This window comes from Scyliorhinus torazame, chromosome 21 (assembly GCF_047496885.1).
Source record: "Scyliorhinus torazame isolate Kashiwa2021f chromosome 21, sScyTor2.1, whole genome shotgun sequence".
NCBI lineage: Eukaryota > Metazoa > Chordata > Chondrichthyes > Carcharhiniformes > Scyliorhinidae > Scyliorhinus > Scyliorhinus torazame.
In genome coordinates, this window is record NC_092727.1 from 105023318 (window position 1) to 105046948 (window position 23631).

Here is a 23631-nt window from a genome sequence, read left to right on the forward strand (position 1 = left end):
AACCCATTTGAAGCCGGGTGGTAAGGGGCAGTGCGGATATGGCGGATGCCGTTCATCTTTGTAAACCTAGCAAACTCCTCACTCGTGAATGGAGTGCCATTATCCGTGACCAGCACCTCGGGGAGGCCATGCGTGCTAAATGATAAACGCATTTTTTCAATTGTTGCGCAGGACGTTGTCCCCTGCATCTTATGCACCTCCAGCCATTTGGACTGGGCGTCAATTAGTAGAAGGAACATGGATCCCTGAAAAGGGCCTGCGAAATCTGCATGTAAGCGTGCCCAAGGACGCCCTGGCCATTCCCGGTGATGTAGGGGCGCGGCCGGCGGAAGCTTCTGATGCTCCTGGCAAATGGAGCAGTTTTGGGCCACCTTCTCAATGTCGGTGTCGAGGCCTGGCCACCAGACATAACTCCGGGCCAACATTTTCATCTTGGTCACACCCGGATGCCCATTGTGCAAGTCTGATAATATCAGCTCCTGGCCTTTTTCCGGGACAACCACACGCGTCCCCCACAAGAGGATGCCGTCTTCCACGCTGAACTCTGACAGCTTGGAGGAAAATGCCCGTAACTCGCCTGGGAGCTGTCTATGCTGCCCACCATACAGGACTATGTGCCGAACCTTTGACAGGACTGGCTCCGTCTGGGTCCACTCACGGATCTGTGATGCCGTGACAGGCAAGGTGTCCATAAAATTTAGGGTTGCGACCACCTCACCGGTCGTGGGGGTCGACATGGGGCCGGTCGATAAAGGCAATCGGCTCAGTGCGTCGGCATTTGCTATCTGCGTACCTGGTTTGTGCTCCAGAGAATACTCATATGCAGCAAGCAACAAAGCCCAGCGCTGGATCCGTGCAGAAGCAATGGGCGGTATCGGCTTATCCTCTCTGAAGAGTCCCAGCAGGGGCTTATGATCAGTCACGATAGTGAAATGGCGGCCGTACACATACTGGTGGAAGCGTTTCACCGCGAAAACCACTGCCAGGCCCTCCTTCTCGATCTGCGCGTACTTCTTCTCCGCTGCAGTCAATGTGCGGGAGGCGAAAGCTATCGGTCGCTCGGCCCCGTTCTCCATCTTGTGGGACAGGACAGCCCCAATACCATACGGGGATGCATCACATGTGACGAGCAAAGGCTTTCCCGGATCATAGTGGGTTAGTAACCCAGACGACGACAATTGTTGCTTTACCCGCCGGAAAGTGGTTTCTTGCGGCTGACCCCAAACCCAGGTGTGATCTTTCTTTAGCAGCAGGTGTAAGGGGGCCAGCGTAGTTGCCAGGTTGGGGAGGAACTTCCCGTAATAGTTTACGAGACCGAGAAAAGAACGAAGATGCGAAGTGTCAGTCGGGGTGGGGGCATGTTGAATTGCACGCACCTTCTCTGCGACGGGGTGCAGACCCTCGCGGTCCACCCGATAACCTAGGTAGACTACTTCTTTTGCCTGAAATACGCACTTTGTGTGACGTAAACGGACTCCAGCCTCCGAAAGGCGTTTAAGGACAGCCTCCAGATTTTCCAAATGCTCTTGCTCCGACTTCCCTGTAATCAACACGTCATCTAGGTAGACAGCCACACGTGGTAAACCTCTCAAAATGCCCTCCATAACACGTTGAAAAATTGCGCAGGCAGAGGATACTCCAAAGGGCAATCGTGTATATTCATACAGGCCCCGGTGTGTGTTAATTGTTACATATGGTCGGGAGGCAGGGTCCAGCTCCAACTGCAGGTAGGCGTGACTCATATCTAATTTTGTGAATGAGAGTCCGCCTGCAAGTTTCGCGTAGAGATCCTCTATGCGAGGCATTGGGTATCGGTCGAGTCGGGAAACTGTATTCACTGTAAGTTTATAGTCGCCACACAAGCGAACTGTGGCATCTGGCTTCATTACTGGCACAATTGGTGCTGCCCAGTCAGCAAAACGGACAGGCCTGATAATACCCAAACTCTCCAAACGAGTGAGCTCCCCTTCTACCTTCTCGAGCAAAGCGTAAGGCACTGGGCGCGCCCGGAAATAGCGCGGTGTGGCTCCTGGTTCAACTTGGATACGGGCTACGGCCCCTTTTATTTTCCCCAGACCAGGCTGGAATACCTCTGGGTATCGTCCTAGCACCTCAGTCAACCCTCCAGAAACTGTTTGGAGGATGTGCTGCCATTGCAACCGCAAATGGCGCAACCAGTCCCGACCCAACAGGCTGGGCCCATGGCCACGCACTACGATAAGTGGGAAACGCCCGTCCTGGCGTCCATAGACAACAGGGGTCATTGTAGTTCCTGCAATGTCCAGTGGTTCCCCCGTGTAGGTGGCCAACCTGACCTGTGAGTCAGTTAGTGTAAGGGTCTGTATACCCTGCTTGATGCGGTCGAATGTCCTCTGGGCGATCACGGAGACCGCTGCGCCAGTATCCAACTCCATCTCCAGCGGGTGGCCATTGACCCGTACTGTCACCTTAATGGGGGCCACACGGGGAGCTGCCACACAATGCAGCTGCAGGCAGTCGTCCTCCGTCTCCACGTCCTCAGGAGTGGTCGCCGCAGGTTCATCCACATGGAAGGTACGGCCTCTGGGCTGGTCCCAGTTACGGCCCCTGGGCTGGTCCCAGTTTCGGTCGGAACGACGGCGCCTCTGGCGTCCCCAGGACCGCTGTCCGCGACGGGGTCGGCGCCTACAAGTCTGACACGGACATGGCTCCTCATCCATTGGCTCTGGAGAAGGCTCCCTTCGGGGAGGAATGTCCGATGGCCACTGGCGTCGGTCTGGTCGTTGCCTCGCCCAAGGTACCGCAGGAGTGCGGGGGGACGTTTTTGGGCGGAAAGGGTTTCGCCCCAAGGCATGCACTTCCATTCCCTGTAGCTCCTGTACTCCTCGCTCTGCGCTCTCTCGGGACAAGACTATTTGTATTGCCTGTTGAAAAGTCAATGTTGGCTCCGCTAACAACTTTCTCTGGGTGGCCGCATTGTTAATACCGCAAACCAAACGGTCGCGTAACATTTCTGACAAGGTCTCACCATAGTCACAGTATTCCGCAATCCCGCGTAGCCTGGATAAAAAAATCGGCAAGGGATTCTCCAGGGGTCCTCTCAGCGGTATTAAACCGGTAACGCTGGACTATCGTGGACGGGGTTGGGTTAAAGTGTTGCCCCACTATATTCACAAGTTCGTCAAACGTTTTGGTGTCCGGCGCAGCTGGGTACGCAAGGCTCCTAATCACCCCAAACGTATGCGGTCCGCAGGCGGTGAGCAATATGACCACCTGGCGCTCGTTTTCAGTGATATTGTTTGCCCGGAAATAGTAACGCATCCGTTGCGTGTACTGGTTCCAGCTTTCCAGCGCAGCATCAAAAACATCCAAACGTCCGTACAGAGGCATGGTATAATAGAAAACAACTTCCAACCTGTATCCAACAAAAATCCAGGGAGGTGGCTTCAGCAGTGTAGACAGCTATTCACTTTTACCTTCGTCGCCAGTTTTGTAAGGGCCCCGAAGAATCCAGCACGAGTTTTAAGGATACAAAATAATAAAGTTTATTTACTATAACAATATATACATAGCAGTAGCAGTAGCTTCCCTTGCTACCTTCTCCTTCCTCCTGGTTCCTGGACTGGCCAGCTTATTTATAGTAGGAGTTTCTCCGTCCCCCTCATTGGGGAAGTTCATACTCCCATAGGATTGTGGGATAATCATTAGTCCCCAGCCAATCGTCAGTAGGCAGGTTATAACACCTGCTAAACACAGTTTGACAAATGTGTTGTCGATTAATGTGGGCTTTAAATTTCACATTCTTCTCTTTGCAGTATATTTTATTATTCTGTTCTTCCCCTTGCATCTCCCCATCACACACATCTTTTCCAACCAGAGTAGAACCAGTACTTTACCAGTCCAAGTTTAGAAACTGGACAAGCGTGTCCTGAAGTTATTGGGTCCTTGTTTGTTTTTTAATGCGACATGCGTGGAGGACCAGGGAGGCCCTCACCCTCGCCCGGTTCTCATAGGATGAAGCTTTGACCGTCAGCTCTTTGTCCGGCACTAAGTGCCATTTATTATGTGCTGCGATCTCGTCGACGGGACTGTCGGGAAACACTCAGACAATCATGCCGGAAATGACACTTACACTTTTTTTCGTAAATTGCACCCAAGGTACGAGCCAAGCAAGTGCCAGACAATGTAAGCAGTCTAGGCTCTGGCTGGTACCCATATAGTAATTGTGGTGAACGTATTGTACTAACCATTCACCACTGTATTACATTGTATCACGCTGTTGCCCATGTGGGCTCCACCTATGGACCATTGTACTGTACTACATGGAATGTATCATGTTGGTGCCCTTGTGGGCTCCGCCCCTGGCTCTGCTCCCTGGAGGGGAGGTATAAAAAGCAGCTGCCCTGTAGGCAGCTCTCACTAGCAGAGCAGGCGCAGGCAGGCACTGTTCTAGTTGATTAAAGCCACTGTTCACTTCAACTCTCTGTCTCGCGTGAATTGATGGTCGCATCAGTAATACGCCAAAATCTTCCAGCTGTTCCCGCTGGCGGGATTCACCAGTCCCGCCGACCCGCCCCCCCTCCCCCCCCCCCCCCCCCCTCCCACCGCTGTGGGTTCACCGGCAACGGGTGGAGGGTGCGGACGACAGGAAAACCCGTTGACAGTCGTGGGAGTGGAATATCCCACCACCGGCCAATAGCAGGCCACCTCCACCGGGACTGGGGGGGAGATGGGAGGGTCGGCAAATGTGTCGGACCAGTTACTATTGAGTAAAATATGAATCATTTCTTTTAACTTCGATACCTAATTGCTATTGTCACCACATGTGGAAAAGATTTATTTGTATCAATAGGTGTGGCCTATTTAACAATCACAATCAAATGAATGAAATAAATGATAATAGTTGGTGATAAAACCAGATAATCAGGAGTTTCGGCAGCCTGCTATGCAGCACACAACTGGAGGGCTGCTGATCTTACTGACTCTTCGAGAGTGGGGGAAGTGGTTGGAAAGGGTAAACAATGATGTTTAACTCGGCCAACTTACCAGCTTGGGAATAAATGCTTCAGTCAAAATGCAGCATAAGACAGTGATCCTTGATCAAACTGGGGATTGCTAATTCCATCATGCCTGTTTCATTTTGAGCTTATGAAGCTTAGTGAGAACATTCCAAGCCAGAGGGAATCCTTTCTGAAATAGCAGGCCCAGGTCAAATCCGATCGAGTAAATGTAAGAATTCCGTCAACAACAGCTATCATATCTTTGACGTGACTCATTCCCCCCCCCCAATCCCCCCCAACCCCCACCGCCAACCTCCCCGGAGGACAGTGGTGAATCCTCTTGGATACTGTAACAAATAAACAGTTGTGGACTTGTTTAGTTCCCTGAAGAAAATCAGTTATGCAGATACATTTAAAATAATGTGTAATCAGCTCTGTGTTTTATTTTGTCCTTGCAACGAAGGAGCCACAAACATTTTCCTGGGGAAGTGAATCAGATGAATGTATCCAACTTTATCATTGATTGCTACAGAGACCATTGCAGAGAAAACGTGTGTGTTTGTCCCAATCCAACCTCTTCACTTCCACACGATCCACGCAAATTATAAACCTCCATGTTGAGGCACATGTGGTGTTGGGTGCTCTGGTGCACAGATGAGCCAACACAGTTGTATGTGGTACAACTCTATTTTATTATAACTCTTATAATACATTCGTTCTGGATACTCTGCACGTGCTGTCTCCCTGAGTGTGTTTGGCAATAGATGTGTCCTGGTTCTCCTCTGCAGCTCTTACTGCCCACCAGGGGTCGTGTCTGTGCTTTTATATCTTTCTGTCATTGGTTGTGGTGTTGTGTGTTCTGATTTGTCTGTTGGTGTGTCTATCATGATGTGTGTGTTTGAATATCATGACATCCCCCCTTTTTACAAAGACAAGTGCCTACGTGGTTATAAATATAATTGTGTCGTGAGTGCATCTAAGAGTGTGCGTTTGTGTTGTGTACAGCGTGTGTTTATGACGTAACTATTTACATGGGGCGATGTCGGGTGCGTCACACTAACAAGGTTGTACCATAACAAAACTTGGATGCGAGAGAAAAAAAAAACTTGAACATTGGTCCGGTCAGACGATATCTGGAACAATAAACAACAACAGGTTATAACACAGAAGTGTTTGACTTTTTGAACGTATTAACAGCGTTATAAGTCCAGTCTAATGGGTGACCGCCTCAAGAATGGGCTGGTCCTCAAGCCGGTTCAGCTGTGGAGATTTGGGGTCACACTGGTTCACCTTGGACTGTTGGAGGTGATGCTGTTGCCGAAGTCTCTACTTTACCATTTGTTGTACTTCATGCAGTGCTTGGTTTTTTTCATTCTTGCAAATATAACATTCAACATCTTTGTTAGTGGTGCCCTGGCTGTGGTTTGGTTCTGGTGGCGATGGAAGGGGCATGATCCGTGGCATCTCCACGAAGTCATCCTTGGGAACCAGTGGAGGATCCGGCGTGTGCGTACGGTGCAGTTGCGAGCGTGGAAGGCGGCACAAAACCCGCTGATTGCGCCTACGCACCAATCCATCCGCCCTGCATGCCAGGAACAAGGTGGAGTCTGTTTTCTTTTTATGTTTGTGGTGGACGGCATCTTGTAGCCGATGGGTCGTTGCCATCGAAGTAGCACCATCACTAATATCATGCAAGGCGATGACTGTGCCAGATGTGGAAGTTGGCCAAGACCGTGTACGCTGGTTCCGGCCTTCTGCTGTGCCGGAAGGGCGACTCCGCAGAGAAACGTCGAAGCATGTCGCCTTGGAGAGAGAATTGTTGCTCGCATCAACGTCTGGCGATGGCGCGAATTGGTGTGTCCATCTTGGACCGCCGGTGCTGGTTGCCACTGCCGACCCAGTGGGACTGCCACGCAATCCATTCCCTGTCGCCGTGGCATCTGCCGTCACCCTGAGCGTGCCATCACCGAGGCCGCGACACCGCCCGTCCGGAGCAAGGTCTGGCGTGCGCAAATCAGAGTCGGCGCTTGGCTGCTCCCCATCTGGAGTCCGGTCTGCCTTCCGCCGATGCCCCCCGTCTGGAGTCCCAACAGGTTCACTGGAGGCAGCCGAGATTCCCTGAAGCTGCACTTCTGGAGTCGGAACATGCAGGAATGCACCAACCAGTGGAGAGGCTCGAGCCATCGAGGGTGGAAGCGGTGCGCCGCCACCGCAGTCGTCAGTGGTCCCACCGTGATCGTTGAGTGCCTCGGTACGCACTAGGCGAGGTCTGTCACCTTGCACCTTTTGCATGGGAAGTGGGATGCTGTCGTCACTCGTCTCACATCCCGTGAATAGATCGTCATTAGCAGCTTGCTGTTCACTAGGGTTGGGTAAATTGTCAGAGTTTTCATCTGGTGGTGCACACCATGTCGGTGGACTGTCATTGTCTTGCCATTGTCCTTCATTTGGGCTTTTCTTCTTTGGAACTTTAAATCTTCCCCCAGACATTGCAGAACCTTGTTTATTACCCCCAAATTCTCCCATATGTATGGTCTCGAATATAGGATCCACTGTTTCTATCGACATTGTACCATTTTCCAAAAAACATTCCGTTTCACTTTTCTTCTCAGGTACCTCATATGTAACTTTGTTTAATGTACATGCCTTCATGGTCTCTGGGTCTGATTTTGCTGGGACTGGCATGGTCACAGTCTCTCTTTTACTGTTCTCAATTGCCCACATTATACTCCCCATACATAACTGCTTAATCACTGGGGTTAGTGTGGTACAATGGACAATCGGGTCGACCTTATCTGCATCTTCACCATTAGTGGAAAGCACACTTGGTTCACTTGAAACTGCTGTGGGTTTTAAATTCGTTATCTGGCTACTCGATGTCGGTGTCCTCAGGATTCTTGCTCCAATGTTCTGCTCAATAATCAGTGGAGTGTGTATAGGTTCAATGCAATTAATGTTCCCCTCCAGGTTTGAAGAGTCATTACTGACTAACTGCTGGTCTCCGAAGTTGGGATTTTGCGGCATTGTGTTGAAGGGAGACATTTGTCCCTGCTGTAGATATGATTCAGGTTGTGTTATTACCATTACCTGAGGATCAATGTCTTGTCCATTTTTTCGATCCGTACTGAAACACTGGCAATTCTCAGTCTGCTCCTTGCAAGTTAAACATTCAATTAATTTCGTTAGGAAATCCTCAGCATCCTTCTGTGGCCGTGCAGCATTATTAATCTCTGTTCGGCTACAATGATCCTGAAGGTCAGCGCATAAACCTTTTTTCTTCGGGCTTGGACGAGGCGATTCCTTTGGCTTGTCTTCAGTTGGGCTTGAACAGTCTTCAGCGCTGTGCCCTTTATTGTAGCATGAGAGACCGTCATGGTCATGCTGCTGTGTAGTGGAGCATGGTAGGCTGTTATAGCCTTCTTGCTGTTCACGGGAGCATGGCAGACTTGCATCGTCTGCCGCTGGTTGGTCAGGAGAGGTTGCTAGACCCTCATGGTCTTGTTCCTGCAAGGACTGCGCTCTGGAGTCTTGCGTTCCTTCCATCGTGGAGTCCGTCCACGAGCTCACTGTGGAGGCTTGTGACACTGGAGTCACTTCTTGTTCGTGCAAGGACTGCGCTCTGGAGTCTTGCGTTGCTTCTATCGTGGAGGCTGTCCACGAGCTCTCTGTGGAGGCTTGTGACACTGGAGTCACTTCTTGTTCGTGCAAGGACTGCGCTCTGGAGTCTTGCATTTCTGCAATTGTGGAGTCTGTCCACGAGCTTGCTGTGGAAGCTTGTGACACTGGAGTCACTTCTGGTTCATGCGAGGACTGCACTCTGGAGTCTTGCATGTCTTCTTTCATAGAGTCGGGAACGTTGAGCGGGACGTGGACCACGCTCTGTGTGGCAGCAGGGCACTCTCCGTGTGCTTGCACCGCTCCCTGTCTGTTAATGTCAGGCTGCAGCATCATCCGGTACTGATAAGTTGGAACGTCATATCTGCTGGGTTGAAGATCCTCAAATCCGAAAAATGAATCCGCATCTGCGTCGGATTCAATGTGGGGGCCGCCAATGTGCAACACGAAAGGTTCGTCCGAGTCATAGTCATATAGGACCACGGAGCTATCATTGGGCTCGCGAGGTCCGGAAACACTGTAAAAATCGTCATCGAAGTATTCAAGGTCGGAATCATCGGCTTGTGCGTAGGTAACTGTTTGTCGGAGGGTTCTTCGGAGGTTAAATTCATCTCCTGGGTCAATTTGCGGCACTGTGCTGTCATTCCAGGTGAAGGAAGGTTGTTTTACAGCTTTAACAGATTTTTGTTTTTTTGATTTGGGACGTTTCCCTTTTAAATTGGTGCAGTCTGGGGCCTCTGACATCCTGACGCTCGGTATGTAGCACGTAGGAAGCGACTGCGCATGCTCAGATCGCTGTTCCTTTACCGATGGCCGTTTTCTTGACTGCGCATGCGCAGCATCTCGCGCATGCGCAAACGAAACTTCCGGTTCTGCGCACTTCTCGCGCAACTGTGCTAGCGTTATACCTTTAGCAAGATGGCCGTCGACCTCGACCCAGCCTTTTCTCAGGCCCGGGATTTCGGGCTCCGGGATCCCAGCCACGAGGTGAGTACTGCAGCTTTTCTTACCTTTAAGTCCCCATTGGATTGCGTATTCTTCACAGTACTTGGCGAATTTGCCCATGACTGCCTGGTAATCGTGCCTTTGCTGCCTCCTGAAGAACCTGAACCTTCTGAACATTGCTCTTGCCCTTGCCCCGGCGACGATGAGGAGAAATTCAATTTTTTCCTTATCATCCAGGTCCTTGAGTTCAGCTGCCGCCAGGAACAACTCGAACATTTGCCGGAATCGCCGCCAGTTTTCGTGGAGGTCGCCGTCGCACTGGAGCGCCTGCGGAACCGGGAGCTTGTACATCATGCCTGGGCACTGCTGGTTGTCTGTGTACACTGAGGTATGCCGGCAGGTATCGATCCACTCCTGTACCATGTGGTGTTGGGTGCTCTGGTGCACAGATGAGCCAACACAGTTGTATGTGGTACAACTCTATTTTATTATAACTCTTATAATACAGTTCGTTCTGGATACTCTGCACGTGCTGTCTCCCTGAGTGTGTTTGGCAATAGATGTGTCCTGGTTCTCCTCTGCAGCTCTTACTGCCCACCAGGGGTCGTGTCTGTGCTTTTATATCTTTCTGTCATTGGTTGTGGTGTTGTGTGTTCTGATTTGTCTGTTGGTGTGTCTATCATGATGTGTGTGTTTGAATATCATGACAGCACACTCATTCTCTCTCTTGCAATTACGAATCTACACCTCGACGTGGGGCTGCTGATGAAGGCCTCCAGTATTGGGTGCCTGCCCACCATCCTTAACTGGAAGCTGAGCTCGCCCCCTCCCATTAGTTGCCCTGGTCCTTTAAAAATCCTGGTGGGCGTGTCTGGAACACATCACCCAGGACCCCAAATTCAAACTGGCAGCCGGGTTTCCGACATTGAAAATCCCAGCAACCATCAGGTCGACCAGCTGCCATTGGGATTTTGTTCTCTCAATCTGGCCTGGGTTCAAGCCAAGGCCTGAACGTGAATGGAATATACTCAGCATACAATCCAATGGAGCAAAGGCAATTTAATTCAGCTAAATTAACTTAATTCCACACTAAACCCTGTGCACCAATGACAGACAAGAAACCAACTTGAGCATGGCGTGCTTCAAAACCTTCTTTTACATGTCCCTACGTCTTTACTACTCAAATCGACAAACGCAGCAGTTCAACGTTAAAGCTAAACACTGGGCAGAGTTTTCCATTCTAGGGACTAAGTCTGGGGGCGGAAGGGAAAGTCAGAGTGATGGGAAGTGAGGCAGCTGAACACAAAAGATCTTGCGCTGATTAGCTCATTAATTATGTAGCCGCGATCACCACGTGGCATCTGGTGATGCAGCAGGCAGTACGTGGTCCACCCCCGCGCCACCTGATAGATTCCAAGGTCCCGATGACATATTTGGCATCCAGGGTACCATTTGCTCTTTCATCCCGCTCATTGACTCCCAACCTCAGTCCCCCCTCCCCGTGAGCAGCCTTGGCGTAGCTCGTGCTGCGAGCAGCTGATACCTGTCAGTGACGGTGTGAAAGGAAGGCAAAAGCAACGTCTACTGACCTGAAAGTCCAGGAAGACGTCGATCTCACCAGGTATCTGCCACTCATGTACAGTCTCGAAACAGAACCTTCTAAATTCCTGATTAACTGGGAGGGGGATCAAGATTCTGTTGTGTTGCCATTTTATTGACCAGTCACGGGATGAGAATGGAATTCCTGACATAACTCAGCAGGACCTCAACCCGTGTTTCTGCCTCCATGACAGTTGGAAGAACAAGATTCAAAACTAATTTCCCGACATTGGGAAACTGATTTTTGGCCTTGAAGAGGTAGATTCAGGAATAAAAGGTAGATTTAGGTATAAACCTATATACTAGGTTTAAATAAAACCTAAGGGCTCACATGAGCTCCTGCTTGCAGAGACAAGGAAGGGCCTGCAGACAGATAACCTCAGGCCATTGCTATGGCAGCAGATAAAACTCACATGGATTTGTAGTCGCAGATAAGATGCATGCACACATAAAGTTAATTGGTATCAGGCAGCTGCCACTCACGTGATCATCATAGAACACAGGACAATAGAAGGGAGTCTGGGGTCTATAGCCCAGGCATATACTTCATCTAATAACTGTCTGGAAGTTTGTAGATAAGTAGAGATACCTATGCGTCTGGCGATATCATAATATTATGTACATGCCTTGATTATGATTGGTAACTATACTCACGTGTAATGCATTATTTCACAGAATTTCACAGAATTTACAGTGCAGAAGGAGGCCATTCGGCCCATCAAGTCTGCACCAGCCCCTGGAAAGAGCACCTTACCTAAGCTCATACCTCCATCCTATCCCTGTGACCCCACCTTACCTTTATTGGACCCTAAGGGCAATTTAGCTTAGCCAATCCACCTACCCCTGCACATCTTTGGACTGTGGGAGGAAACCGGAGCACCCGGAGGAAACCCACCCACACACAGGGAGAATGTGCAGACTCCGCACAGACAGTGACCCAAACCAGGAATCGAACCTGGGACCCTGGCGCTGTGAAGCCATTATGCCAACCACTATGCTACCGTGCTGCCCTATTATATAATCCTAATGATTAATTGTCAGTGAACATAGATAATTTTTGAACAAATGTATTCTGTTGATTGGTGTATGTTAATTACTTCAGATAACAGGGAAATTGACCAGTATTTACAGTGCTCCAGGAAATGGCAAGTCATCTTGTGATGGCTCAGCAACTTGCTATAGCTTGCAATAATAGGTTAAATTGAACTTCAACAAGTGTCGCCTGGTCAGTTGGAGAGTGAAGTACACTATAGTTGAATAGCCACCAGGTGAAACTCCCACAACGGGCCTCCCACGAAATCACGCTCCCCTACCCACCACGCTTCCCACTGCTGGCGAGACTAGAACAATCTGCCCATTGACTTTAACAGCTGATGGTAGAGTGTGGAAGGTTTGTTTGAACTGGTCCACAGGAACAAGATCTAATGACACATTACTCAAAATCATAGTTAAGGGGCGTGATTCAACAATCAAAAATGTGAGGAGGGGGACAGAGGACAAATGACCGAAATCTTTGTCAGCGAGCAGAGGGAAGAGAGTCAGAGAGGTGGAGAGGATCAGGCATCTGAAGGCAAAAAGAAGGGGAGGAACAATCAAAAGTCTTTCTCATGATTCAGGCTTCTGAAAATTCCCTGGTGCTGTGAGGCAGCAGTGCTAACCACTGTGCCACCCCTCAGTGCATCTTTTTAGCAGTTATGCCACCTCCCTTATAAATAACAGCGTACTTTATCTAGCGCTTTCCACATCTAGACATGCTGAAGTTTTTTTTAAAAACATTTTATTAAGGTATTTGTAATTTTATAATAATAACAGTAACGACACAGTAAACAATGCAGATCCAAATATAGTCTTTAACTATTTTGGCTCTGCTGACAGTTCATTTTTCCCGAAGAAGTCGACAAACGGCTGCCACCTCCGGACGAACCCTAACGTTGACCCTCTCAGGACGAACTTGATTTTCTCAAGACTGAGAGACCCAGCCATGTCGCTAACCCAGCTCTCTGATTTTGGGGACTTCGAGTCCCTCCACACTAGCAATATCCGTCTCTGGGCTACCAAGGAGGCAAAGGCCAAGACGTCAGCCTCTCTCGCCTCCTGGATTCCCGGATCTTCCGACACTCTAAAAATCGCCACCACTGGACTCTGCACCACCAGTGTTTTTAGTGCCTTGGACAGGACATCTGCAAAACCCTGCCCGAATCCCCTAAGCTTCGGGCATGCCCAGAACATATGGACATGATTTGCTGCCCCCCCCCCACCCCCCCCCCCCACCCCCCGCACACCCTGCACACCTGTCCTATACCCCAAAAAACTTGCTCATCCGGGCCAACGTCGGGTGTGCCCGGTGAACTACCTTAAATTGTATCAGGCTGAGCCTGGCACCTGATGAGGATGTATTGACTCTGCTCAAGGCATCCGCCCACAGACCTGCCTCTACCTCCCCCCCTAGCTCATCTTCCCATTTGCTCTTTGGTTCCTCTATCTGAGTTACCTCCGACTCCATGAGTTCTTTGTAGATATCCGATACCTTCCCCTCTCCCACCCTTGTTCTAGAAACTGTGGTGATGTGCATCACTGTAAATACATGTAAGCGAGACAGACACTAGAGGGAGCACCAGAAACATCACGCACACACACTCAACCAACAGATAAGTTACATGGGAGGCGACCAATGGACATTCACGATACACAAGGAGGTGACACGACCACAGGGGGGCATTACACCAATCCATACATAAAGGACACCACACACATGATCAGCCCCCTTCGGCCAGTGGAGACAGTCAGTGAGGAGAGGCACAGGGTTGATTCATTATCACACCCACCACGTGAAGACAGCAGCTGGTTAGTCAGTTTAGGTAGCTACAATAGGATTAGCAGTAGTGTCGAACTCAAGTTATAAAAGTGTACATAGTGTAAATAAATGAGTTGAAGTTATTTACATGTCTCGACCTTCCTTGACAAATGCAACACAAGGAAGCCGCTTATGTTACAAAGGAAACACAACAAAACAAAAACTACCCTGTCCAGTATACCCCGTGGCGGTAGGAGCGGAAAGATCGAAACCTGCCTTCATAAAAAAGGCAGGGGTGCCGTTATCAATGCCCCCAGACTTGTGTCCTTACACGATGCCGCCTCTTCTCGCTCCCACAAATACCACCTCTCCCCCCCCCCCCCACTACCCACTTCCTAATCATGGCTATATTTGCCACCCAGTAATAGTTGCTTAAGTTCAGCAGCGCCAGCCCACCCTCCCCTCGACTACGCTCCAGCAACACTTTCTTCACTCGCGGGGTTTTACCCATCCACACAAAACCCCAAATCACCATGTTTACCCGTTTAAAAAAGGCCCTTGGGATAAAGATGGGGTGGTACTGGAAAACAAACAGAAATCTGGGGAGGACCATCATTTTCATGGTTTGCACCCTCCCCTCCAGTGACAACGGGAGCATGTCCCACCTTCTAAAGACTTCCTTCATTTGCTCTACTAGCCGGGTCAGATTTAGCAGAGTTAGCTAAAGTTTTACACAATAAATTACCTTTTGACTATTTCTTACAAAATGCTCCTAATTCTGGAAGCCACCATCTCTTTTCTTGTTAAACTGCTTTCCTTTTGCATATGTTAAGACAAACCCATCATTTACTAATATTATTGACAAACAGTGAGGTGAGATCAGTTTTGATGTCACTGAAAGTTGCTTGTGGTTCGTTGCCCCCATCACTTTTTCTGGCGGCCTCGTGTCATTTCCATGACTAATTTGATTGTAATTGATAAATGGGTTACCTCACAGCAAAAGTGGGGCGGGATTCTCTGACCTCCCTCCGGGTCGGAGAATCGCCGGGGGCCGGCGCGAATCCCGTCTCTCCGCTCTGATGCCGGCTGCCGTATTCTCCGGCGCCGGTTTGCCGGCAGGAGCGGAGATCACGCCACGCCATTCGGGGGCTGTTGGCAGCGCCCCACCCCCCCCGCACCCGGCGATTCTCCGGGCCTGATGTGCCGAGCAGCTGTCGTTTCCTGACCAGTCCCACCGGCGTGAAATGGGCATGGTCCATCACGGCGGGACCTGGCTTGTAGGCCGGCTAGGTGAGTCCTCGGGGGGGAGAGCACGGGGGATCCGGTCCCAGGAGGGACCCCCACGATGGCCTGGCCCGCGATTGGGGTCCACCGATCTGCGGGCGGGCCTGTGCCGTGGGGCACTCTTTCCTTCCGCGCCAGCCTCTGTAGGGCTCCGCCATGGCCGGCGCGGAGAAGACACCCCCTGCGCATGGGCAGGAACACACCGACCGGTCTGCGCATACGTGGAACCATGGCGGTGGTTCTGCGCATGCGCCAACTCGACCCGGCCCGTCAGCGCCGGTTGGCGTGGCGCCAACCCCTCCGGCGCTGGCCTAGCCACGGATGTGCGGAGGCCCGATGCCGGAGTGGGTCGCGCCGCTCTTGGCGCCGGCATCGGGCCATCCGGCCAGTTGCGGGAGAATCCTGCCCTCCTTTTGTCCAAAAATGTATTTTAACTTCTGTATCACATTCGTATTGTCATCACGTGTAGAAAAGATTTATTTGTAGCAAGCGATGTAGCCTATTTATCAATCACAATCAAATGAATCATAGAAATGATAGAAGTTGGTGATAAAATCAACTACTCAATGCAAGATTTCCAGCAGCCTGCTATGCAGTCCTCAGCCTGAAGGCCTGTTGGTCCGCCTGACTCTTTAACCATAATGGAGAGTGGTGGGGGTGGATATAAAAGAGTAAACATTAAGGTTTAACGCTATTTGTCATCTGAGCAGCCACTATACCCCGCTGAACATCAAAGTGGGCTTTGAAAATATATTAAATGTGTTTCCTGTGTAAAACCATTAAGCTAATTTAGACATCAGTTTCCAATTTGCATTAAAGGACATGTAAACTTTAAGAGGAATGGAAAATCTTTGTGCTCGAGTGCCTCCATTTTCTCTTCCCACATTGCTTTTCAGCTCACGCCTAAAGACATTAATTTATGTTGGACTAAAGTTCCATCGGCATCAGCTGCTGTCTGGAATCTCAGCCAGATGGCATAACGAGTGACTGGTCAGGTAGGGTGGGAGAGGGAGGGGCAGTTGGGTGAGGGACATCACAGAAAAAACTGTCCACCTCCAAAATACACATATGTGCATTTCTCCGCACAGGTATTTAGATAGCAATCAGAAGCAGGTACCAAGTCTGCACTCAGACTAACTGTTCTCCTTCTGAATTGTCGGAGCCACTTTTAGCAACCACAGGTGAGTCCGAAGCAAGTGGACATAGAAGAATTAGCTTTATTACAAAATAATATATGCAACATGTGATGATATGTATAATGTAGGGAGTGTGAAGGGTTAACAAGATGATGTTCATGTATCTCAACACTGGATGGCACCACAGAGTAGTCATACAAATATACTGTGACTCCTGGGATTCGGGGAGGAGGTGTTAGTGGCAGGTTAAGGTAGGTTGTACATTGTATTAGAGCGAGGTAAGCCAGCATAGTTAGATATCATAGATTTCTGTCACATAAATTTAATACTGTTCTTTTCTTAGCTATTACTTAATAAGGTGTGCAAATCATTTAAAGTAGTGTAAACAAACTAGCTCTGTTTGAAATGAATAGCTTGATGTTCTTTGTCAGCACTATGACTTTTAGCCATCTTGAGGGACTCCACAGAGAACATCATACAATACTCTTCAGATCCCAGCCAGGTCTGAGGTGTTTTTATATCAAAGGTGACGAGAGTGTCCATGACCTCAGCGGGGGAGCTCGTACTCAATGACGCTCATGGGCAGACTAATTTCTTCCATCCTGGAGATCTTGTGCGGGTTATAACATCCCATCCTCGTCGCTAGTTTAGTGACCACAGACAATCAGATGTGAGTTGATATAGACAAACTAGTTTGATTACAAAGTAACATTATGTATATTTGTTGCTCCAAATTACCTCAGCACAGGTTTAAAATCAATCCTGAGATTTTCCAGCTCTCTCTGATGCTATTTATAAGGGGCGGGATTCTCTAAAAATGGGGCTATGTCCCCACGCCGGCGAGAAAACCAGCGCCAACGACTCCGGCGTCAACGGCCCCCGAAAGTGAGGAATTCTCACCAGACAGCCGGAATCGTCATCGCAGCTCCAGCCGGCGGGGAACGGCCCGCGTGAGTCCGTGCACGCGCAGAAAAGCTGACGGGATCTCGCGCATGCATGGAACGGCCGGTCTATTTCCGCGCATGCGCGGGGGGTTCCCATCTCCGTGCTGGTCCCCGGGCAATATGGCGGAGCCCTACAGGGGCCTGGCGCGGAGTAAAGTACGCCCCCCACGGAACCAGCCCGCCCGCTGATCGGTAGGCCCCGATCGCGGGCCAGGCCACCGTGGGGGCCCCCACCGGAGTCGGATCCTCGTGCGTCGGGGCTTGATTCTCACGCTCCCCCGGGGATTCTCTGACCCGGCGCCGGTTCGGAGAATCCCGGCCAAGGTGTTCATTTCTGCTCATTGCCATTTTATACAGGCATCTTTTTTTGAGAATCAACACAGCCAATTGCAATTCAAACATTTAGATAAAATTAACCAAATAATATCTCCAGTGGAGAGCCGGCATATGCACCAGCCTACGAGCAACTAATGATTATCTGCTCGACAAACAGAAACCAACTCCCTCACCTGTACTAAACCATGGTGTAATAAAATAGTAGGGTGAATGGGCATCGTGTGAAGATGACAAAGATGACTGGATTCTCCGTTCCTGAGACTAAGTGTTGACACCAGCGTAGGATTTGTGGAGTTCCACGGCAGCAAAACTGGCGCTGCACCTGGACCGATTCCGCTACTGTTGAGGGGCTAGAACCGGCGCCATGTGGCACACAATCGATTCCAATGAGAAACGGTGCTGGATTCGCTGGTTTCATGATTGACACTTAGGAGGATGACAAGCTGCAGCCGCATCTACACACTCCACCCCCCACACACACCATCCCATCCAACAAGATGGCAGCTAGACCTATGCCACCGTGCTTCACTGACACCGAGCTGGAGTCTCTCCTGGATGCGCTGGAGGAGAGCTGGTTGACCCTCTGCCCCGGCCCAGGAAGGAGGCTGCCAGCTGCCACCATTCGCTGTGCCTGGGTGCAGGTGGCAGAGGCGGCCAGCGCCACCAGCAACACTGTGCCAGCAGTGCCGTTCAAAACTGCACGACCTCCTCAGGGCAGCCAGGGTGAGTAGGCAACACTGTGCCCCTGGCATTAACCCCGTTTCACACACTCGGAACCCGACCCACCCACCCTGCCCCACCACAACCTGGAGGGCAGCCAAACCCCTACACTGCGCCACATGACGGTACCCATACCGGCTACACTGGCCGGCTGCCCTGACCACTGAGGACACCAGCTCCCCACCCCGTGGGCTGTATGTGTCAGACTGTCTAACACTGTCATTTTCCATTTGCCTCCCCCTCCAGGTGAAGACTGCCCATAACCGCCGGGAGCGGGAGCAAGCTGGAGGGGGACTGCCAGACCTGCAGCCCCTGACCTTGGCAGAGCAGAGGACCTGGACGTGGTTGGCGGCTCAGAGGAAAAGGAGGTCACCGGGGTGGAGTTCAGCCGTGGGTAAGGATGTGAGACCCTGCAGAGTTGCGGGTCCCCATGACACATGTGTCAATCCCCTCCCAACACCCCTCTCACCACCACCCTCATCTTACACCACCCTCACCCTCATCACCCCAGCACCCCCACACCACCCACACCCCTACCCTCATCCTTCACCACCCTCACCCACACCACCCCAGCACCCCCACACCACTCTCACCCCTACCCTCATCCTTCACCACCCTCACCCACACCACCCCTGCACCCCCACACCACTCTCACCCCCACACCACCCTCACCCCCACCCTCATCCTACACCACCCTCACCTTCACCACCCCCGCATCCCCACACCACCTTCAATCCCACCCTCACCACTCCCACACCCCCACACCACGCTCACCCTCACGCCCGGGGGTGACTAGGCGGACGTTCTGAGTGGCCTGGGCTCCCCACCATCCCCACCCTCCCCCGGCTGTCCCCATCACCGTCATCCCAGAGATTCGATGGGACCGTGTGATGGAATGGCAAGCTCGCATGCAGGGATCACCCATGTGGACGGTGGATAGTGCTACCCTAGACTGGAGTCAGACATTGGCAAATCGTGTAGGGCACCAAAGCTTATCGCAGAGCAGGTTGGCATCATCCTCCATCCCAAGGACCAGATCCAGTGTTACTGCCAACCCAGGGCCCCACTCCGTAGTGCGGTAGGTATGTATCATGGAGGGGGTGCAGGCAGGGGGGGAGGGTGGGGGGGTCAGGGGTTGATGGGGGGGGTGTGGATGGGATGCGATGTCTGTGCCCCTTGCCATTGTCTCCCCCCCACCGCAGTCGATGAACCTGGAGGCAATCACAGTGTCCCGTGTGCATGGTCCCTAGCGCACACATCGTTCGGCCTCGCGTGCCTGCCATGGGGCATGCCCTGCCCATCCTCCCCCTACCCCGCATCCTCCTCGTCAGAAGAGGCCTAGCATTCATCCTCATCCTCCAGCACATCACTCTTTGATGCGCGATGTTGTAGAGGACGCAGCAGGCAGCCACGATGCGGGCGACCCTCACAGCATCATACTGGAGGGTCAGTCCAGGCACCTAAACCACATCTTCAGGAGGCTGAAGCACCTCTCGTTCATGATGTAAAAAATAACGACACAGAACCATTTGCTAATTTCGTTCTTGCACCGTAGTCACTTTCCAAGTAAATTAAATATTTTTAAAGCTTTTGAAAGATGCCTGTTAGTGTCCTTGAGCTTAAAAAAAGCTTCAGTTTAAGAGCCTTCTCTATGGCCTCCAAATAGGTACAAATTGGCCGAAACTTGTCATAGTGATTAATTTGATCTGGAGGCGTAGCTGGTTTTGTGCTTGGGCCAGCTCCCAGCACAATATTTTTAAAGGAATGCCGAAGATCACAGAAACTCAATTTGCGTTCAACGTAATTTGCACAATCTTTTGTACAGGTTTGGCTCATTTTGGGTGTAATGATGATGTAAAATCATCAACGCAACCCATCAGAAACCCAGGTACATCGTGCGTTAAAGTTAGTTAATCAGTTCCAGAAAATATTTGACAGGCCCGGTAGGGTACTGAACCCCTTAATGAAACAAAGCTATTAAACTGTTCCTGAATTCGGAAAACAACATTGGATCTGTGATAGAAATTTCCAACCCTGCTAATATCATTCTGTGCACAGCTAGCAATCTGCCTGTGAAGTTTCATTGCGCAGTTGGATTTTCCAAGAATAGGTGACGTTTGTAACAATGTGCTGAAATGAATTTTCCCTTGTAGTCGAACTGCAGGTCTGCATCAAAGTCCCTCAGTGGAATTCTCTGTCACTTTAGCGGAGTGGATGCTTATGAATCTGTATTTGCGGTGTTACGAAAACCACCTCCTTCACAGCCACTGACTATATTCATCTTCGCTGTCTAGAGTAATGGGTATTTAATTTATTTAACGACAAACACTAAATTAAGTGCCCCCTCCATATACCTCAACCTTTTCCAAAATAAAACTCCTGTTAGTAAATCTACTGATCAAATATTCTGTCAATGGTCCATTTATATAATTGTTATTTTTCCACATTCATAATTTCCCTTTTATATTCATATTAATCTTACTTTTGTATAAAATGGGAATTATGTCTTGGTGCCTTTATACTGATGATATTAGCAATGCTCTTATACAGAAGTTTACTTCATACAATGTTCACCCAGGACTCCATTGTATCTGCTTTCCTCATCTGCATTCTTCAAAATCCCCAACATGAAACGACTTGCTTGTGTGAGTGCACGTAATGAAATGGATTTTGTCAGTTTCTTCCTAATATGGGTTGCAGACCTTTAGACATCTCAGTTACACTTAATTAAAGGACTGAAAAAAGCAGGAGAGAAATATAAACATAGTTCACCTGAGTGCTCTGCTTCAGCACCAGCAAAGGTATTTCCTGACTTACACTTTATTATGTTCTTCCGACATCAAAGAAATCGGATTTTTTTTCACCAGTACTGAGATTTTACCCGAGTGCAGAGCGGGTGGCGAGTGCACTATGCTCACTGGGCATATAAACATCATGGGCGGGATTCCCCGCCCCGTCGTGCCACATTTCCGTCCCAACCGACCGGCGGGATTCTCCATTACGCCAGCCGGTCAATGGGGTTTCCCATTGTGGGGCAGCCCCACGCCGTCGGGAAACCCCCGGGCGCAGGCATAACGGAGAATCCCGCCGGCAGAGAATCCCGGCCCATGGCTACAGTAGGGTTCAGATCTTGGAGAGTTCGTTTGCAGGGGTTCCCTGCAAGGAATTGACAAGGAAGAAGAAAAGTAAACATAGCAGGGACTTTTCTGCTTTGGAGACCAAGGGCGTGATTCAGGGGCTTCATTGCGCCTGCCTTGGCGTCGGAACGAGGCTGCTGAATCTCGCGAGAGATTTGCGATTTCCAGTCTCGCACGATTCAACAAAATTTTGCGAGGTGTCACGATCTGGATCTCGCTGGGCTGGATTCTGCCTGTGCCCAGTACTCAATAGCCGCACCAGCGAGACCTCGTCATGGGGCCTTTAGTACTGGTCCACAAATATGTGGACCAGACGCAACGGCACATGGGGGTGTCTCCCAGGCCATTGGAGACCTCCGGGTGGTCAGGCACAGGGCAGAGTGGTACCTTGGCAGCTCCTCTGGCACCTGGGCATCTTGGCACTGCCAGCCTGGCACCCTGAATTACCACCAAGGCAAAATGGCAGTGCCACTCTGGCACTGCTATTGTGCCCAAGTGGCACTGCCAAGGTACCAGACTTGCAGTGCCTGGGTGCCAGATTGGCACTGCCAGGTGTGCTTTGCCAAGTAGAGGGGGGTTTTTGGGGGCCTCCCCAAGGTTGGGGGGGTGAGGGGGGTCACACAAATGGGGTGACCTGAAAGTGGGTGGGGGGGGGGGCGGGGGGGGGGGGCGAGATTGAGGCTGTCGGACAAAATGGCGCCCAATCTGTTCGGCACCTTTAGCTTGACAGCAGGAAATCCCTCTAAGTGCAGCCTTGACAGGGAAAAACACCCCAACGCCCAAAAAATGGCGGCGTGCTGTTTCCCGCTAAACGCACTGTTCAGCAGATTTTATCTCAAGTCTGCCGAATCACACCCCAAGTGAGGTGGCAAGCGGGAAAGGTGCCGCGGTTCCCACCAGACCGGTTTCCACATCAGATCATCCGCTTTATGCCTATTATGTCTTTATAAACATGCAGCATGTTGCATCTCGTGCCAGGGCATGCTGGGATTCGTCCACCCTGCAGTTACCTCATCGGCTCATATATCCGGGTATTAAACCATACCCGTGCTGAGGACCCTGGAAGATATCTGTCACCTGAGAGTGGCTCATGATGTTCAAGTCGTGGGGGGTCCCACGGCATCGCCCACAGACCTGCACTATTTTCTTTTGGCGGTTACAGAACAGCTGCACATTGAGAGAGTGGAAACCTTTTTTATTGCTGAAGCATAGTGGCTATTGCCAGGGAGCTCTTAAAGTCACCGGCGTACCGTCGATAGCCCCCTGCACCTGTGGGAAACTGGAGATCATTGCAAACTTCACTGTTCTGTCAGCTTGGCTGGCATCATCCAGGGCGAACTGGATCTAATTGTGTGCCTTGCCGACGAGTGCATCGGTAGCCTCTCGGATGGATCTATGAGCAAATGTTTGCCGCAATGGAACCCTGGTATGAAAGCCTTGTAAAGACGTTGAGTGCAGCAGGAGGCACTTCCCAAAGAATGTTGCAGATGGAAGCCACCACATCCCTTCAGAAGTAAGGCGGATTTTGCTCATCTGCAGATTTGGGAAGCATCTTTGGTACACTTTTGATGGTGTCAATGGATTGTGTCATGTGAGAGTACCTGAAAGGTACATTGCTTAAACATCCATGTCATGTGAGAGTACCTTTAAGACATGGATGTTTAAGCAATGTACTTTTAAGGTACTCTCACATGACAATTGTATCTGTCAGCCTTGGCTTCTGGGTCTTTGTGGGGCTCTGTTGGTCCATGTTCCTCAGGGTACGGTTATTCCCTTTACTCAGTCTGAAAGCGACGGGCCCTTCTCCTCCTTCTGAGTTACTTGAGTGCCAGGAAACAGGCAGAGTTGCTTGCTGCATTCATTCTCCCCTCCTGCTCATCGTGGTAGCACAGTAGTTAGCACTGTTGCCTCACGGCGCCAGGGTCCCAGGTTCGATTCCGACTTGGGTCACGGTATGTGCGGACTCTGCACATTCTCCCCGTGTCTGCGTGGGTTTCGGCCCGGTGCCCTGGTTTCCTCCCACAAGCCCCGAAAGACGCGCTGTGAGGTAATTTGGACATTCTGCATTCTCCCTCAGTGTACCCGAACAGGCATCCGGAATATGGCAATTAGGGGATTTTCACAGTAACTTCATTGTCATGA